Source organism: Gavialis gangeticus, unplaced genomic scaffold (genome assembly GCF_001723915.1).
Source record: "Gavialis gangeticus isolate Ggan-Ray unplaced genomic scaffold, GavGan_comp1, whole genome shotgun sequence".
Classification (NCBI taxonomy): Eukaryota; Metazoa; Chordata; order Crocodylia; family Gavialidae; genus Gavialis; species Gavialis gangeticus.
The window spans coordinates 23,809,293-23,809,770 of record NW_017729033.1 but is presented as its reverse complement, the minus strand read 5'-3'; positions in this window follow the sequence as shown (position 1 = coordinate 23,809,770).

Sequence of the window (478 nt, the reverse complement as noted above, 5' to 3'; positions counted from 1 at the left end):
GCCCACAGATTGACTGGCTAAGCAGCAGCTCTGCAGAAAAGGACCTGGGGGTTACAGTGGACAATAAGTTAATTATGAGTCAGCAGTGTGCCCTTGTTGCTAAGAAGGCTAACGGCATACTGGGTTGCATTAGTAGGAGCGTTGCCAACAGATCAAGGGAAGTAATTATTTCACTCTATTCTGCGCTGGTGAGGCTACATCTGGAGTACTGTGCCCAGTTTTGGGCTCCCCGCTATAGAAAGCATATGGACAGGTTGGAGAAAATCCAACAGACAGCAACAAAAATGGTACAGGGGCTGGGGCACATGACTTCTGAGGACAGGCTGAGGGAGCTGAGTTTATTTAGTCTGCAGAAGAGAAGACTGACAGGCAAATTTGATAGCAGCCTTTAACTACCTGAGGGGGGGGGTTCAAAACAGGATGAAGCTAGACTCTTCTCAGTCATGGCAGATGACAGAACAAGGAGCAATGGTCTCAA